Genomic DNA, 20,833 nt, shown 5'->3' on the forward strand with positions numbered 1-20,833 from the left:
TAGAACAACATGTGCAAGAGGCTGAGGGTGGTGAGGATGTCAATGCTGCTGAGCAACCCACAGTGAGGAGACAGAGAAGAGTGTACAGACCCAGGGTAATCTACCAGGGGCTACATGAGCTGGAGATAGTGGAGCCCTATAGGGTGGACAGAGACCTCCTACAGCAAATCGTTGAGCTGTGCAGGCCACACCTGATACACCACACTGGCCGAGGGGAACCCATCCCAGTGGCTACCAAGGTATGTGTAGGCCTAGGTATACTAGCCACAGTTACCTCCCAAACTACAACTGGGGATAACGTGGGCATCTCACAGGCATCAGCATCCAGAGTATTCCACCAGTTCCTGGATGCCATGTCAGCATATGACAGTGAGCACGTACATTTCCTCAACACATGTGAAGTGTTGACCCGCAATATGCATCTCTTCCACCAAATAGCTAATTACCCTGGGGTAGTGGGTGCTATAGACTGTAGACACTTACGTATCAAAGCACCACCCTGTGAGCAGGGTAGGGCTTATATCAACCACAGGGGCATTCCCTCCATTAACTGCCAGGTAGTATGTGATGCCCAGGGCATTATACTGAATGTGTGTACTGGCTGCCATGGAAGCTATGATGATTCAAAATATGGCAACTGATGCAGCTGTACCACAGATTTGCTGATATGGGCATCCCCTATGGTCACCTAGTGGGGGATGCTGGGTATGCACTGGAGCCATGGCTGATGATACCCATCAGAAATGCACACACACCTTAGCAACAATGCTATAATGATGCACATGCACAGGCCAGACATTTAATAGAGCATGTGTTTGGGATTCTCAGGTCACGGTTCCAGTGTCTGGACACATCCGGTGGAGTCCTGCAGTATTCACCAGGTACATGTACCCAAATAGTAATGATATGTGCTATGCTACACAATATGATCCTGCGGAAACAGTTGCAGCAGAAACAGAATGGGGCAGGGCCACACAGCCCCCCATCAATGCCAAAGCCTGTACAGGCACAGATTGACTCAGAGGAGGAACAACCTGAGCCTGCTTCAGTAAGCAGAAGAGGGCATGCCCAGTATGCCCTGGCCTTGGCCAAGAGGCAACACATAGCATATGCACTGACACAGAAGGGCCACAGGGAATGACACCTCTCTCTGACTAGCACAGACAGTAAAAGGGATGCCAAACATGACACTACCTGTTCCCAACCATGTATAGGAAGTGTACTATGTGCATCCAACATAGGCAGCTCTACAGCACCGTCCTCAAGTCCGGCACACCCTCAAGATAAGTCACTCAGCCTACCAATTGTCAAATGGACTAGAATGTGTTTTTATCTGTAGCTATGGTATGGATGTGAACATGCAAGGGAATTGGGTGGCCGGATGTCAAGGCAGCAGAGAGTAGACACCCATAGTGGCAGCAGGAGATCTGTAACACATACTGGCATCACCATAGTTTCCAGTACTACACAGGGTGACAAAACCCACTGCAGGAAATGGCCTGAGTGACAGGGCTGCCCATAAAAGTCACACATACCAGTCAGGATTACATACCCAGCAAAAGTCTAAGCCAGCAAGACAGGTGAAGACAAACACAAACAAATGCTGCACTATGGCCTCTGAATGTGCCCTATGGTTAACCCCTCCTCCAGGTCTATACAGACAGACCACAGCAGGCCAGGCAGTCGGATGTAAGTTGTGAAGGCTAGGAAGTCAGACACTAATATGTAGGTAAACAAAGCTAGGATCTGTACTACACTGGTAAGCCCTAGCCAGCAGGATAGGTAAGACTACAGACTGAAATGGACTACCTGACATACCAGTGCAGTCCTAGCAAATGTGTACAAGTGTCAGGTGCACCCCCCCATCCAATGTACACACAGAGTAACAGTCAAGTATGCCCCCCACTCCTGTGTAGAACAGTAGAAACAGTCAGGTGTCCCTCCCCCCGCTATGCAGAAATGTAGCAACAGTCAATGGAAAATGACCAATGGATACCCTGCAGACACAGTATGTAACCTGTTGGTGTACAACAGAAGGTCAGCACCACAGTACAAACAACCTGGACATGGTCCACACGTGCAACACAGATGGCCATACTGGGCATGCTCTCACACTTAGAGGAATGACGGCGATGTCAGTCAACAACATACTGAGAGGTCATACTGGACATGCTTACACACTTAAACACATGAAGGCCATGTCTGCAAACATCAGTGGACCAGACATATCTGGAAGTTGCAGTTCTCAGTGTGAACACATGTCAGTATGCACCACTCCTGCCTTGCACAAACAGTGGATAGGAATACAGACAAATATGTAAGGACAGCACACTATAATAAGCCACAGGCACATGGGCATAGATGTATGGAAGAGGGTGACCACGACAAGGAGCCATGCTGGCCTGTCTCAACTGGCACACAGCCTAAGGGCAACCAACACATGAGGTGCGGATGTAACCCACTGCAGATACTAGCCACCAATACCTGTTAGCATGACAGACTATGTGGTGTATGTGCCAGCTGTGCAACAAGACTGTACAAGGAAGCAGCCATCCAGTAGCTGTATACACGCAACTGTGACATATGACCCCATGTGTGCCAGCATGTGGCATGTCAACCCCTACATGAATGGGGTATGGCCCATGCACACACTGCCCTCCCCATAGCAGTAATATGACAAGGATGCTGAGGTCATACAATGTGAATTACACCTTTGGGAGAGCTTTAGCTCAGTAAAATGCATGGCACATCCCATAACTGCATACTGCTGTAGTGACAGAGTAGTTAGGTAGTAGTACTAACCCCAGACCTGTCAATTGTGTGAGTGTGTGTTTGTGTGTGTGCCTGTCTGCCTCTGACGGTGTAGAGTGAAATGCTTGCTAGGCTACTCACACTCCATGCAATACATATATTCTACTTTGGTAAGGCTGCTGATGTCACTCACCTAGAAGTACACCTCTGGGAATGTGATAGCCCAGTAATTGCTGTGGTGCATCCTGTAACGGTGTACTGCTGTAGTGTGATAAGCTAGTTAGGTAGGTGTTTGAACCCCAGCCCTGGCAACTGTGTGAGTGTGTGTGTCTGACTGGGTTGAGAGCAATGCTTTTTAGGCTACTCACACTCCATACAATACAAATACTCCTCTTTGCCAGGGCTGCTGATGTCAATCACATAGAAGTACACCTCTGGGAATGTGATAACCCAATAATTGCCATAGCATGTCCTGTAACTGCGAACTGCTGTAGTGTGATAAACTAGTTAGGCAGGTATTCAAACACCAGCCCTGGCAACTGTGTGTGTTTGTGTGTGAGTCTGTGTGTGTGCCTGACTGGGTAGAGAGCAATGCTTTTTAGGCTACTCACACTCCATACAATACATATATTCAACTTTGGTAAGGCTGCTGATGTCACTCACCTAGAAGTACACCTCTGGTAACCTTATAGCTCAGTTATTGCTGTGGCGTGTCTTGTAACTGCATACTGCTGTAGTGTACTAAACTACTTAGGTAGGTGTTCGAGCATTGGCAACTGTTTGTGTGTGAGTCTCTGTGTGTGTGTGTGTGTGTGTGTGTGTGTGTGTGTGTGTGTGTGTGTCTGACTGAGTAGAGAGCAATGCTTTTTAGGTTACTCACACTCAATACAATACAAATACTCTACTTTTCCAAGGCTGCTGATGTCACTCATCTAGAAGTACACCTATGGGAAACTGATAGCCCAGTAATCGCCGTAGCACGTTCTGTAACTGTGTACTGCTGGAATGTGATTTAGAATGGTGGTAGTGTTCCATCTCCATCCATGCCAGTTCCGGTTGTGATGTGTGTGTCTCAGTGTCTGTTTATGGAGCAATGCATTATGGGCTACTCACTCGCAGTACATTGCAAATGCCCTATTTTGGTAGTCCTGCTGATGTCATTAAATGTGAAATACACCTTTGGGGAAGATGAACTTCAGTAATTTCTGTGGCGCATAATATAACTGTGTAGTGCTGTAGTGTAGTAAACCAGCTAGGTAGGGGTTCTACTTCCAGACATGACAGGTGTGTGTGTAACTCGTAATCTGTGTAAAGGAGGTTGTGAGTCTGTGACACCTGTGGGCAATGTGGAGGGGTTTCACTAATTTCATTTATGGTGGCCCTACCATATATCACAATGTGAATCATACAGGGATAACAGATATAAATGGCTGAGAGGCTGGGGTGCAAAGCCATACCCATACATGTGACATCAAGGCCTGCCAATCACAGTTAGCATCCCACTGTGACTTCACATGTGACTCACAATGGACATACCATGCCTGACAACATGGCCTGTATGGACAGATGATGCTGACATCAGAAAATGCTGTTAGTATGCTATCAATGTGGGTGTAGGGTAAATCTGCTGACTAGTACCACTACTTACCACACATGGGCAACACAGGCACATCTGATGATAAGCTGTGTTCACAGCATGAGCCAGACACCCCAGGTAAAGTTCCACATGTCACTGTACATGCATATGGGAGGTGTGCACATCCTAGACACCACCCAAGTCATGGCTAGGGAACACATACATGGCAAGTGATGCACAGCATTGGCCAGACACAATAGTCACCCAGGTGCCTGGAAGACGGATACAATGCCCACCTGTGTGGGCAAATGCAGAAGCTACAGGTCTGTGCCACAATGCAGGCCATAGTCATGTGGGCTGATGCCAAGGTATACCCATCGTCTACCCTTGTATAGCCTGCTGGCACTGTTGGCCACCACACGCCCATGCAGACATGCACCCATGCATGTCCGAACTGGACCCTATTTGTTCATGTGTGTGTGTTGTATGGTGTGTGGTCTGTACTACTCCCTCCAGGGTACAGTTAAGCATGCTGCCTTATGTCTGACACCCCCTCATACTCACTGCTCATATGACCTCCATATCACCTGTGTGGTGCATGTGTTCCCTGCACATTGATGTGTTGTGGCAATCCCACTAGTGACGGTTTGCACTCCTGGCCCTGCCAACTGTGTTAATGTATGTGCGTCCCTGTGTGAATGTGCCTGTGCTGACGCTGGCACCTCTTCATGCAGACAGGCATGTGTACGTCACCTACTGTATATCTACCATATCCCTGCTGCAGATGTCACTCACCATCACATATATGGTCTGAGTGCTCCCCACCAGATAACCCATGTGGCACATCCATTAACAGCATTGGACTGTGATAGCACTACATAGCTGTTGGGTGTTTGATACCCTGTGTTGGTAGGTGTGTGACACAAACATGCATCGGTTTTACCCTCCCACCCCTCCCTGACATGTATTTGCCTCTGTCTGAATCCCCCACTCCCTCTCTGGTGGATGTGGAGGCCCACACCTGCATTGCTTAGGCAGCAGCATGTGTATTTAACGTGATGCTCATGATCAGCTGATGGCCTCTGCATGAATTGCAGGTGTTCCCTAGCCGATTGCATATGGAGCAGGTGTGGTAACATTCCCATAGCCAATTGCATGAAAACTCACTCCAATACCTGGGAACATCCTGGTGGTGTTGGCCCTTGTCTGTCACTGTGAGCAGGAGTTAGAACTGTTGTTTGGCAAACAGAATTTCAGATGGGTTGGGGATTTACCTCTAACAACATACACTGTGGGAAGATGGCAACAAGCAGGTGGGGGATGTGCCTGACCTGACTACGAACTGTAAGTGCTGCTATACTGCATATGGAGTAATGTTGGATTAACAGTGTTTGTCTGGATATGCCTATCGTACATGTCGCAATACCTGCCATGTCAGTTCCATGTATATCAGGAATCCCCATCTGCAGGCTCATCTGCAGACTGGGCAGTGTTGTGCCTTTGGTGTCATGTGTTAGCCATGATGCATCTATCTGTGGAATGCAGAAGGTACTGTGAGGATTGCAGTCTGTTGATGGTGAAGACCATGACAGTTACTGACTACATATCCCTCATTGGACATATGTTGCAACAAACCCCGTTACAATGGTAGATTAATGAGGGTATCACAGTAACATGTCTATACTAGCCCTGTGTATGTGCTGTCAGCCGCACCTCTGTCAACTTTTGTACATATGTCGTGCATTAAGTGGTGCATATGTGCTGTACATCGTAAATAGTGTCAACATATCTGATAACACACCAGTGATAAATCAGAGTGCTACACATGTCATGTACAGTAGAGGTTACACTTAATGCCATACCCTGAAAATACTGTGGATGTTTGTACAGAACTGAGGTCTGTGTAGTGATGGTGAATGTTGGCAGTGTGTGCATTTTAAATATGTACTATGGCCTGTGTACAGACTGTGTTAGATGTCATTGTTCTAGCTCCCCTTCTATCTGTTGTTACATGCTGCCCAACTGTATGGCACCGAATTACCTTACATGTGTGTAGGGCCATACACACACATGTCCCATACCACAGACAGCCATCAGACTGGACTGTGTAGCAGCCCAGTATATGTAGGGTCATTCTGTGAGTGGCACATATGAGGATGGTGTAGGAGAGATAGTCCATATACTGTTCTATTATGCTAGCATACCATATGTGGCTGTGGCTGTGTTCACATTGGTTATGGTTATGCATTGTCACACAGGTGTATCCTACCCTGTGCTGTGACATGGCTGTCAAGCCTGCTATATATGCAGGGACTGTACCATGATAACCTTAGGATGTCTGCCAGTAGCCAATGGCACACATGTTATGAGCAGATGTTACCTTCTACACACACCGTTTCTGTGACAACAAATCCAATGACAGTAGCAAATGTCTATTAATATACAAGCTATACATATCAGACATCCCCCTGCACTACTACAGTGGGACTATAGGGGCTGGGGTAGGGCTGCACTCCATGTCCAGGACATATGGTCGAACAATATGGACATGTACGTATCCAGATAGCCATGTATATATATATATATATATATATATATATATATATATATATATATATATATATATATATATATGAGTACACATGTGTAGTACTTCCAATTGCCACTGTCATGGCAATCACCCACTATGAATCCCTACATTATGTGAGCATATTCCCTGTACATTCCCTGTGTGATGGACATCCTTCCTGTGTGTAGGCATCGATGTTACAGACAGCAGGTGGCAATACCTCTTACAGGAGAACCTGCACACTCAGGGCAGCCACATATATGTAGGAGGATCAGGACATACAGACTGTAAGTAGAACGGTGTAATGCTTTGCATAGTACTGGTGTTACAGGGTGTGTGTATATATGTGTGTGTGTGTGTGTGTGTATGTGTGTGTGTGTGTGTGTGTGTGTGTGTGTGTGTGTGTGTGTATGTATGTGTGTGTGTGTGTACATACTAGTTTACCTTGGACTGCAGTCTGTCTGCATAGCTCACTACTGTGGGCCTATCCTCTAGCTGGACAGAGGTGTGCCTATCATGTGTTCTCTGTCCACCACAAAGGTCCTGTGTTGGATATTACACTGGCAGTGTGTGTGTTGCATGCTAGCAGTTCATGGCTATATCCATTTGTGTACCTGATGTCGTATTCCTGCATAAAGGTACGTTGCAACACATCGTGTAACACCAGCATGTTCCAGGGTGTGTTACTGCAACATTGCGGGTATGGCCCTGTGTTCCTGCCTTTGTCCTCCACATATATGGCAGCCTTTGTCCTGCTGTGATACGGGTATAGGTTGTTAGGTCATGGCCTATCATTAACCACTGCTAGCATTCCTGCTATCATCCCAGTCATAGCGTGGACACCCACAACATTTGTTGGCCAGGGACCATACATGTGACAGATACATTGACATTACCACAAGTAATGAATGTCCCCCTAGGCCTTAACTACAGGGTGTAATTGGAGGCTGCTAAACTACATCTGATATTGTTGACTGTTATGTATTGTGCAGGCAAATCCGTTGTCAACTGTTGTATGAAGTGAAAGGCTTAGCCTGGACACCATAGTATATTATATATCTGCACTGTCTGCATCAACTCTTTTGTGTGGGCCTTGCATCCATCGCTGGCTATATACATTAACATCCATGTGCTGTCAGTAATGGCATACATTATTGCATGGTACACAAATAAAGGTTGCCTGTGTATACATACCTGTGTTTCGTGTCATGTCCTTTGAATTGTGAGTGGGTAAATGTGCATTGTAAGTATCCCCTTTGTGGGGGCTGGTTGCCACAGCACACATGTCACAGGTACCAGTTACAGGGCTTGTGACTGGGTTATACATTGCACCCAGTACATACACAGTACTGCTACACATGTATGGCTACTAATACCCTTTGTCTGTGTATATGTGCATGTACCCATATATCTTTTATATATATATATATATATATATATATATATATATATATATATATATATATATATATATATATATATATATATATATATATATATATATATATATATATCTACCTGCACATGATTGTCAATGTATGGATGTGTTTGCATATCTGTACTGTTGTAATGTGTAGTCCTTCAACATAGTACATTCCCCGCGGTACAATGGCGTATCTGCATGATATGTTACAGATATTGGCCTGACATGAACAGGCGACATGGATAACTGTTGGAGCATTGTAGCTGTGTTGTGGTGGGTCCTGCTGTCAAGTACTGCATGTGCTGGATATTGGATTGCAGAGCATATCCATTAGAGCTGGGGGGGGTTACATTGCAGTAATTACCAGGTGACCCTCATGTGTAGCCCCACCCCCATTTACTATGCTCATGGTCTGTTATGTAGTACGGAGTGGGCCAGTAGTTTGTTCCCATGTGGAAATCATATAGACATGTCTATCTGTATACATATATATATATATATATATATATATATATATATATATATATATATATATATATATATATATATATAAATATATATATATATATATACATATATATATATATATATATATATATATTTTTTGTTTATATATATCTGCATAAGTACATATGTTATACCCCCATATATAGAGGGATAGAACTGGACATTGTTATAGCTCTAGCTATGTATCTATGTATATGTATCCATATATATATCTGTGTTTGTATGTATATATATATATATATATATATATATATATATATATATATATATATATATATATATATATATATATATATATATAGATAGATAGATAGATAGATATATACACTGAACATATTAATCTATCTCTGTACGATTGCTGTTATATGGTTGTTTGTGAGTCATACATACACACACACATACATATATATATATATATATATATATATATATTTATATATATCTATATAAATATACCTATAGCTATCTCTCTACATTAACAGATATATAGCTGTCCATATGTGCATGCATGTTCGGCCTATATATGTGGCCTGTACCTCATTCTCTTGGCATTTGACATGGATGACCTTAGGAATGAGGTCAATCTTTCATGCCGACACGTACGTGTTTCAGGCATGTCATCGCCAGCAATATATGTGTTCTACAACATATAACTGTGTAACTTGCAATGTTTGAAGTGTATTAGAGCAGGATATGACAGATAACCCTATATGTACCCCCATTGTGGTGCACTATGTCAATGATTCATGCATTAGGAGGTTGTGTGGTGTGTTATTACTACACTCCCTGTGCTGTTGACTGATTATGCTGGATGATATGTATGTGGAATGAGTGGTTATTTACATCTGTCATGGTTTAATGGCAAATCATGTAGTGTATAATATGCAGCATCCTGGATGTGGGCCTTCCACAGGCTGTATATTGTGTTTCAGGGCAGAACACCAGCTGTCAGCTACAGAGCGAGTTAGGGACATTTGAGCGGTCGTAATGCGGGTATGCACAGAGCTAAGCAATGCTTCGCTCTAGGTACGTTACCTTACACTCAGCTAGCATCTACTTAGCTCAATCTATGTAGGTAATGCTTACCCCCACACGAATACACGTGCACACACTTACAACTGCTTATCCATGCGTACTACTGCTGTTATGCACTTACACATACTTACTAGTACCTTAGTCAATATGACACTTCACATGTGCATTTAAGGCAATACTCCTGTGCAAATATAAATGTTACTTAGTAGGTTATACAGCACAATGATTTTAACATACGAATATCACATGAAAAATAGGATGTGCTGCAGTGAGACTCGACCCAGGAATGCATGTGCATTAGGTGGATGCTCTAGCCACTACACTATTGCTGTTTTGCTTTGTTTGCATATGTCTACCATAATGACATTCCCATGCTCCCTTCTCTGTATGTATACATGTGTACTACGGAGAAGGAGAGGTATATCTCCATGTAGCTATCGATAGACATACACACACATACCTCTACATATATACATCTACATCTGGTTATTCCGTTCTTTGCCATGTAGATTAGACTTTGCTGCATTGGGACTTCTAGTGGGTGTGACTGCTCGTTGGGCGACGCCTCTGCCCGATGAACACTTTTGCTTACATCTCTGGGGCTGTCCGTATAGACCCACTTCAACCAACACCTGCACACATAGACCCATAACAAGCTACCCAAACTTCCACAACCCACACCTCCTCTACAGCATCCATCCTTACTCTGGGTGCAGGTCGGGTCTGAACACACCACTACATACTGCCCACTCTCCACTTAACGGGACCCATGTCATACGTTGTCTCGACCCATGGGTCATCACGCTTTCCCACTTATGTATTCCGAGTATGTACACACCCCGGCCAGAAAGGTTGTCGCACCGGCTTCCTCCCATAATATGTCAGTTTTTGGGGCATTCCGCAAGGGACGCTTCTGTCTGTGTTCCAAGATTCGATTTCACGGGTCCATTGTGTACCCCCCCGATTGTATCCTACCTGTGGTCTGGGGAGCAGTGGACTATTTACATTGTTTGGGGGGGGGTCATGCTATGTGTTACATGATTCTTGCTTGGGCTCCTCACTTCCATTGGCATAGCCTGTGAACATATGTCATTCTTGTGTGCTGTTTCCTATCATAGTTATATATCTGTGTATATATACGCACACACACCTATATATATATATATATATATATATATATATATATATATATATATATATATATGTGTGTGTATATATATATATATATATATATATATATATATATATATATGTGTGTGTGTGTGTGTGTGTGTGTGTGTGTGTGTGTGTGTGTATATATATATAGATATATATAGATATATATATATATATATATATATATATATATATCTATATATATAAATATATATATATATATATATATATATATATATATATATATATATAAAACTATGTGGATGTATGGGATGTATGGCCTTAATTTCAATTATCTATTGCTATGATGGCTTAGTGGTTAACTATAGTGTACAGGGTCCTGGGTTTGAGCATTGCAGAGGCAGTTTCTTTGTTGCTGGGCAGAACATGGGCCATTGGATCCAGAGTGATTAAGGCACTTTAAAGTGGTTGTATGTGGGTTTGCGTGACAGTAAGCACTGCTAACCTCTGGTTATAGTTTCTTACACTCAGTTAGTTTCTACTTTTCTTACTCTGTGTGGTACCCCCATGCAAATGCACTTGGACACGCTTGCCACTGCTTATCTGTGCTTAGACTTGCTTACTTTTGCCTTATTCATTATGACACTAACACTTCACATGTGCATTTCATGCAGTACTCCAGTTCACATTTAATTGTTATTATGTATGTTATATGGCAAAACGATGTAAAATTATGTTCATCTACAGATTTCCCACGAAAAATGATTTGTGCTGCAGTGAGACTCGAACCAGGAATGCCTGTTCCTTAGGCGGATGCTTTAACCACTCCACTACTGCTGTTCTGCTTCATTTGCATATATATATATTCCTAGTTATCCTCTTCAGCCTTTTCAGCTGCTTTAACCATAGCTAGGCGATGGGCAAACCCGCGCACCTATGGTTAGCTGTACTCGGTGTTTTAAAAAAATTAATACAAGGGTTTATTCATTTTATTTCAATGTACTGTTGCTGTTGAACACATGGGGACTGTTGGTGGAGATATGCAGACACCTATGAGCAGTTTTGCTCATTTATTTACACTTTCCTCTATTCTACTTTGCAGTGGCATGTTTATTCAGAGAGCTCTGCTCTCAGACACGCCCCCTGCACTTGTCCATGCTCAGTGTAGGATTTGGAGCTCCCGAGCGCCTTCATTATTATGCATGGCGTGCTGCCGTCCTCCTCTTAAACTGCCGGTTACATGCAAGACTTGTTCAGTCCTGTATGGCAGATTAGTGAATCTGGGGGATTGTGATTCCTCTAGGGTGTCTTGTTTTTTACGCTAGAGCTGTTCTTCTCCTAGTGAGTACAGCTGCTGCTATGTAACTATTAACATGCTTTTATAGGATTTATGTAAACAGTTCTGTGTATGCAGCAGTGCTGTCAGGTTTTATGGGAGCTTGCAATTTTTGCAAGTTATCACTTAACAGTAAGAAGTTAGTCTAAGAGTACTTTGTGAACATTCCAGGGTTAGCTGGGGTACTGGGTTTTATTATTTCTTCAAAGGAGAACATTTTGTGGTCTGACCTAACCAGAGAAGAAATTACACTAGGAATTGTGGAGCACTCTAGTTCGATCCTAAGCTGGCGTGCCATCTGTGCAGAGTCTGCATGTCCTCCCTGTGGTCGCATGGGTTTCCTCCAGGTGTTCTGGTTTCCTCCCACATCCCAAAGACATGCTGTAGGTGGATTGGACACTCTAAATTGGCCCTAGACATGAATGCGTGCATGTGTGTGCCTTCCGTAGAAGGTTGGGTGCCGGGCTGGCAACTCAGCACCATAAAACTGTACTGCCAATCATAAGTGGACAGGTGTTCAACTGTGGTGACCCCTAACTGGGAAAAGCCAAAAGAAGCAAAAGTTTGTGCAGCACTCTTCCATATCGGTGAGGACCACATCCTGTTTCTTTGCACCCTTGGGTCAGTATATTGGCAATATGGCCCAAAGAGTTTGTGTTAACAAAATAAAAAAACCTCTGCTTGCACATTTGGTGTCATATATGATTCCCAGTTAAGAGTCAGGTAATTAAGGTCTCCTTTGAGTATGGTATAGGGTTTGATAGTGAGTGTTTCCAATAATTTTAAATGGATCTACTTCATTACATCGAGAATCCACTTACCCAACTTTCACATCGCAAAGATGAAAGGACCAACAAATGCAGAAGCCCAACATTTATACCACCGACTGTCCACTCCAAATAAGTAACTGCTTGGCTATCCTGTTGAACTTTGTACATTACCCCATGGTAGTATGATCTCAGAGTTAGTATATTTATTAAGGGGATATGGGAGGGTTTACTTTTCTTCGGTTTAATTTTTCTTCAGGATGGCCAAGCGGCCATGTACATACATATACATATATATATATATATATATATATATATATATATATATATATATATATATATATACATCCTCTACACACGCCGACATTCCAGAATGCTGATAACCATATGGCCGACACCATATGATCGACATTCGTAATGCCAACATTGTAAGAAGTCCACAAAAAAGGAAAATAAAATTTCTTTTAAACTACTAGCAAGGGGGCTACGCCTCCCTGCACCCCCTGTGGGGGGGATCTGCCCCCACCCCCCATAACTTTAATATACCAACTCCGAGATTGCACTACAGTGCAGGAATGGAAACTTTTTGATTCTGCACTATAGTGAGATGCTGGTTCTGCATTGTCGGCATTCCGAATGTCAATAATATGGGGTGTCAGCCATATGGTTGTCAGCATTCTTGAATGTTGACAAACTGAAGGGGAACCATATATATATATATATATATATATATATATATATATATATATATATATATATATATGTGTGTGTGTATAAATATATATAGATATAGACATATATATATATATATATATAGACATAGATATATATATATATATAGATAGATAGATAAATATAGCTGTCTATATATATATATATATATATATATATATATATATATATATATATATATATAGATAGATATATATATATTTATTTATTTTATGAATGTGTTACTATAAATCAAATACACCCAGCATTGGCATGCTAAACTTCAATGCAGTAACATCAAAATTGGCCATGTCAACACACAACTAAGCATGCACTGAGAAACAGCTGCATTGCATGCAAAATATACCATTTAAAAAACAAAAAAAAGCATACTTATTTTCAGGGGCCAAGCCCCCCTCACCCCAACACCCCTGCTAATTATATAATTACTAACTCTGAGATTAGAGAAAGATGGGATATGGGTATATTCCCTATCCCCAGGAATAGTTATGTGTCAGACTGTTATCTATCAGCTGTTTAGTAGACCATAGATGACCAACTACACAGTTGTCGACCATACACATATTTGTTCTTATATAGTGAAGTATATATATATATATATATATATATATATATATATATATATATATATATATGCACACACACACACACACACACATATATAATATATATATATATATATATCTATATCTATATATATATATATATATATATATATATATATATATATATATATATATATATATATATATATATATATATATATATATATATATATATATATATATATACGGGTCTACTTTACATGGTCGACTCTTCAGAAAGTCGACTTTCATATGGCCAATACCATATGATCAACTTTCGAAAATCTGACCATGTAAAATAAACACATAACACACACCAAACACTTACCTTTCAACTGTTATCACACCTCCTGCACCCCCCGTGGGGGGGCTCTGCTCGCCACACCCCCCCCGTTACATATATATACCAACTCCGAGATCGTACTACAGTGCGGAAGAGGAAATTTTCCCATTCTGCACTTTACGGAGATAGCTGTTCCCCATGGTCAGCTTTTCAAAAGTCGAACAAATGTTCTCGGCCATATGAAAGTCGACTTTTTGAAAAGTCGACCATGTAAAGGGGACCCATATATATATATATATATATATATATATATATATATATAGAGAGAGAGAGAGAGAGAGAGATAGCGAGAGAGATTACAATCAAGCACTTGTCAACGTCTTATTTTTCTGAGCACTTGAATGAGTGGCTGCACTTTTCAAAAATTAGCTTTTCAAACTTTGCTGCTGTTTATATGCATGAAATTGAGATATAGTGTTGTTTGGGAATATACCCTATCGCCATTTTATTGCAATCTCTACAAAGGTCCGTATTCTCTTACTAAATGTTTTAGCTCGACAGGATAATCCCTCTCATTTTCCTCTTTCTCCTTTTTATTTCAGTCAGATTAATTTGAAGGATTGTATAATTATTCTTATGCCGTGTGCTAGATAAGAGGAATTATAGAGTACTGATACATAAAATAAGACTGACATAAGGCTTACACATAGCAGATTTCATTAACTGATATTCTGTCTGCTGCCCACATGTGACATAGGGCTGACTCCGGCCATATGCTGCTACGTTTTCCTTTTTTTGTTCCAGTTTTAAATTCTGCATATTATATTTTCACCATTAGAATACTGGATCAGAAATAGTGGCATTAAAATTTTCTTAAGATGCAACCCTTCAACTTTTCTCAGTACATAATTGTTAAAGAAAATATATATTTTCCTCTTTATTTTCTAATTATTTTGAAAACAACCCATAACTCTGATCACATATTTGCATATAAAAAAATCAGACATTTAGTTGTTTTTGCTACATTGTATGAACAGCAGGAATTATAAATCCTTTTGTTTGGCTTTTCTTCCCCAGCTCTCCTTTCTCGTTTACTCAGGTATTCTGACTGTGTCATGAAATCCACAGTCAGTAATACATATATTTTGATATAAGTTTGTATGCAGTTATCTCATCCTCTACAGGATATAATCCAGATAAATTCACAATTCACTGGATAGTCCTAGAAATATTGCTACAGCTGTTTCTTAGTTTTGAATGTCTAATGGCTCCCACTTCAGATTAGTTGCTGGACCCATAATATCACATCTCAATATGAATATGATGTGAATTTAATGCATCCTGATGACTAAAAGAAAAGTGTGGTTACAGTGTTTCACCAGTAATAAGGTAGTGTCTCCTGCTAATAGTTCATGAACTTCTGTCAGCTATTGAATCCATGTAGTTTTTAAACAGTCCATATTTAAAATACTTCGCATACTTACATCACTTAAATGCACCCTTCTCCTCCTTGTGTTATTGGTTAGCATTGCTTTCATGCTGTTCTTGCAGAGTTCTTTTCCTAAAATGCCAGCTGTCACATAATTTACAGGAAGTAAAGTCTGACTATGAAATGTATTGCACAAGATAATCGTTCATTTTCAAACATTTTTAAAAGACAGAATAAGCAATTATGTTCTCAAGTAATATAAATGTAGTAACCATGTTGTAGTGTTTGGGTTTAGGGGATCATAGATGAATCTCCAGCATATATTTGCCTTCTGCTATAAACAATCAGTTGTGACAGCTTATTGGAGCCATTGCAATCCATTAAAAGCTATTCTGATGAAATGTAAATCAGTTATAAGGAGCAAAAGATCTCACCGGTGTTTCAAAACAAGTTTTTTTCTTTTTTGGTGGTGGCAAATCTATCCACGCTGTGCACAAAGCTTTACTTTATTCACCAGTGCACTACATATAATCATCTTTATGGTCTCTTTCTCTCTCTCTCTCTCTTTCTCTCTCTCTCAATCTCTCTCTCTCAGAGACAACAAAAAACCACAAACATTAGTGCACTTTTCAGTCAAGAGCATTTCTTTCACACAGCTGGAGAGGTACATCCTTTATCACCAGCTACACATTCACAAAGTGCAAAATAAATGCAGACAGATTAAATATTTCAGGCATGCAAATACTTGTCTAAAATAATGTAGGCGATCTGCTGTAATAGTGCTGATTGGTGGTTTCCGTAGTGCATCTGCTTAACATGCAGGATGTCTTGTGTTCAATCCTTTGTCTGGCAGTTAGTATAAAGCATTAAGGACACAGGCTATTACCAAACTGATTCTTGTAGTTCAGGGTTTGATTTCCTTCAGTCTCCATTTACTAACTGTGTGCAATTACCTATGAAATAGCCTGTCACAAATCAGTTATTATTATAAGGAAATAAGGCAATTTTCGGCAGTCTAATAGTGATATATAGCTATATCACCACTCAAACATATACATACATTGTTTAGCAAACATAAGGAGTACATTTAATTTTACAGCAAATGCACCATTATATGATAAGTTAAGATCATATTTCTGATAAGATAAATTACCAAAATGTGCATTGCAGTAATACATGGCAAACATTCTGCTATTCTTTTAACATTTAAAATGAAGATGCTAGATTATTAATTATTTAATAGTTATTCAGCAAAACTAGCAAAAGTACAATATTATCTGAAGCCTCTGTTCCAATTATCCTTTTTATAGCATAGGGCAATCAAAATTTGTTTGGCATCTGTGATAAGAAGTCTTAACGATAAAGACTGCATTTTTATTATTACTGCAGAATATTGTTTGATATTTCTAATTTCTAGTCTAAAAGTAAACATCTAACAACATTTACAAAGGGATTTTATAAAACTAGACTTAACCCATGGTTCTGCACATGACTTTCACTAATTAAAATGGACAAGGATGGCTATTTGAGAGCAAACACAGTGACATTTAATATTAATCTCCCCATCTGTTCTGAAAGACAGTCAGCTCAGCATATTGTACAATGTTATCATAATACTATATTTTACATTACAGCATCTAAGCTTTTTGTCAATGCAATGTACTCTGTATAAGAAACATTTTGTTTGCCTTCAGCTATTACTAACAAACTGAATCTTTCAAGATCCTCATTTATACTCTGGAAACCTTCTGTCTAGGTGCTATACAGATCATCAACTCCTTGTCTAACGTGCTTTTCAAAAGAACCCTTAAAATCAATATGGCAGAAAGGAAGTCATGTGTGCAGAGCAGGTTTTCCCACTAGTCCAAATGACATCTAGATGCAGTCTGTTAAAAAGAGCAATGCATTTTCCCTGTCAGGAAAGCTTCATTCTCAGTTTTGAAAAGGAGAGCTAGCTCATACATGTTTATTTTAAGACTGAACGAAAGGTCAGTGTATTGAGTTAGTACGATAGATACCACATGCATCCAATACTTCTAAACAGTTTGACATTCTTTACTGACTTCTGGGTGCATTTCAACAGAATCTAATGTCATTCAAGCCAAATATAGTCTATGCATGCAGAAATTTAGAAATATCAGAGAAGTACTATTTATCAAATGCAACAATGTTCTCTAGAAGCAGATAAAATGTTATTAAGTTGTAGTTTTTTTCTTTAACAATCAGTTTAACAGACAGAAACAGTATTGTCTAAGAAATGTAAGCATTGATTTTAATTCTCAGGGAACTTTACTTTAAAACACTTATTTATATTTCTTTGCAGGATACATAATTACAGTCTATGAATGTGGGTCCTTTTTTTTGAAATCCTGAAAATAAATTAAAGGCAATTTCAAAAAAAAAAATTTATCACTAATACCACTGCATTACTCAAGTCATAAATGTATGAAATAATTTTTGTAACAATATTAGCCATAAACACGTAACATAAATCAGTGTGAAACACACACACACACAGACACACACACACACACACACACACACACACACACACACACACACACACACACACACACACACACACACACACACACACACACACACACACACACACACTAGGACTGGTTAGGGAAGCGTGATGATTTGCATAGGATGCTGATAAATATATGGATCTATAAAGAAACAGTAAGTCTCATTAATTTTTTTAACTAGGACTCAAAAAAGGGCCACATTCATAAAGCTACCAATGCTTGTACACAGCCATGTACATGACATGGTACCTTTTTGTATTCTGTGAGCACCCTTACATGATGCTGCATGGCCCTCCAACACAATGACATGCAGCACCATGAAAGGCTTGCCCAGTGGCTGAATGCTGCTGAGGGATTCCAGAGGGAGAGGGATATGATAATTATCCATATGGTCGCTCCCTCTCTCTCTCTCTCTCTCACACACACACACTCTCTCTCTCTCTCTCTCTCTCTCTCTCTCTAGAACAACTTCCAGGAAAGGATCTACATGGCTGAGCAATACAAGAAAGCACACAACCATGTAGATCAACATGGCCATCCCCACCTCATTGTGATAGAAAACATGACCAAAAACCATGTTCAACTGCTAAACATGAACATGGTGGGAGGGGGGGTACGATTAGATACCAGGGCTTACTTTAAAAGTGCCATAATGACACTGACATCAAAACAGGGATTGGGAGTTGGAAGAACCATTAGGCAGCATGGATTAATATCTAGTGCAACACTGGCACCAATGTTACTATGGGGATTGTGGGATATACACTAGACCCCAATGAATACTCCTCAAGATGATATACTGCCACCAATGTTACTATGAAGATTGGGTGTGGGGGATATACACTAGAGACCAGTGAATACTAGTCAAAGTGACATAATGGCACCAATGTTACTATGCGGATTGGGTGTGGGGGATATACACTAGACACCAGTGAATACTCCTCACAGTGACATCACCAATGTTACTATGGGGATTGGGTGTGGAAGATATACATTAGACACCAGTGAATACTCCTCACAGTGACATCATCAATATTACTATGGGGATTGGGTGTGGGGGATATACATTAGACACCAGTGAATACTAGTCAAAGTGACATACTGGCACCAATGTTACTATGAGGATTGGGTGTGGGGGATATACACTAGACTCCAGTGAATACTCCTCACAGTGACATACTAGCAGCAACATTACTATGGAATGTGTAGGGAACCACTAGACCACTGGGAGCACTTTAAGTGTTGTGATGGCATCAACATTACTACAGTGATCAGGGGGTGGTGGGAACCCCTAGACCAAAAGGAATATTTTAACTGCAGTAATGGCACCAATGTTACTGCTGAGATAATGGGTGGGGGGAGACCACTGGACACCAGGTAGGTAGTGCTGTACCAGCACCAACATTGTAATGGGGATGGGAGGGTGGAGAGAATACACTAGACCCTAGGGATGACTTTTCTAAAGAGCCTTACCAGCACAGACATTGTAATGTGGATTGAGGGGTGGGGGGAACACTAGACCACAAGGGACTAATATACGCATGCTGTAGTGGCACTTAAGTATTACAAGGGTTTGGGGAATCACAGGAAATTAGGGGCAGATACAAGGACTGTGGTGCACGTGTGTGGTGTGTGTGTGTGTGTGTGTGTGTGTGTGTGTGTGTGTGTGTGTGTGTGTGTGTGTGTGTGTGTGTGTGTGAGGGTGACTGAATGGGGGATTCACTGACAATATGAGAAAAAGGTTGATAACACAATCTGCATGTCACAGTAGTAACTGCTATTCAGAAAACATGCAAATTAGTCTATAAAGTGATCTGATATTTTGCCACTAGCGTGTTTCTGAAACACAAATGGGTATGTCATTCTTTCTTGAAGGACCTTTCTTGCATGAGTCATATCTAAAATCCCCAATAGTCTTACTAATGTATGCATACAACAGTTCAAAAAATGTCACATAAAGTTCACCTGAGAGCATTCCAGAGAGGGGTCTGCTCCCACATTCTAGTCTGTTAATATACTGACTCCAAGGTCAAACAGTTTCAGAAAACAAGAAATTAATAATTAAATAAATAGATAGATCATAGTGTCTTTCTGAATTATCTGACCTCTGAGTATATATAAGCATCATCCAAGATCTGTCTAAATGATATGCATCTCTTCAAATGTCAATAAAATAATAAAACAATAGTAGTGT

The sequence above is a fragment of the Protopterus annectens genome, chromosome 8.part1 (genome assembly GCF_019279795.1).
Source record: "Protopterus annectens isolate FY-2018-M chromosome 8.part1, PAN1.0, whole genome shotgun sequence".
Taxonomy (NCBI): domain Eukaryota; kingdom Metazoa; phylum Chordata; order Ceratodontiformes; family Protopteridae; genus Protopterus; species Protopterus annectens.